The sequence below is a fragment of the Xenopus laevis genome, chromosome 2L (genome assembly GCF_017654675.1).
Source record: "Xenopus laevis strain J_2021 chromosome 2L, Xenopus_laevis_v10.1, whole genome shotgun sequence".
Classification (NCBI taxonomy): domain Eukaryota; kingdom Metazoa; phylum Chordata; class Amphibia; order Anura; family Pipidae; genus Xenopus; species Xenopus laevis.
This window is the reverse complement of record NC_054373.1, coordinates 20514061-20514413: the sequence shown is the minus strand read 5'-3', so window position 1 is coordinate 20514413 and position 353 is coordinate 20514061.

Here is a 353-nt window from a genome sequence, read left to right as displayed (position 1 = left end):
CATAATTTGGATCTCCATACTTCCTACAAGTCTACAAAAATAAAAACAACTCAAATATTAAATAAACGATTGTTTTTTCTCCAATAAGGAAAAAGAAAAAAAGAAAACAATTAAAAAAAATAAATATGATTTATTTGATTAAAATGAAGTCTATGGGAGCTTTGTGGACAATGGGTGTCCGGATAATGGATCCCATACCTGTAATGTAAACACACACATCTTTGTTTTATTTAAATAACACTTGCATGTAAAGTAGCTGTATATTAGGATGGGTATCTGGGTATGAATACATGCTATGCACCTTATTTCTTATTATTTCTGTTTCCTGCATGATGTTCAGACAGCTGAAAATG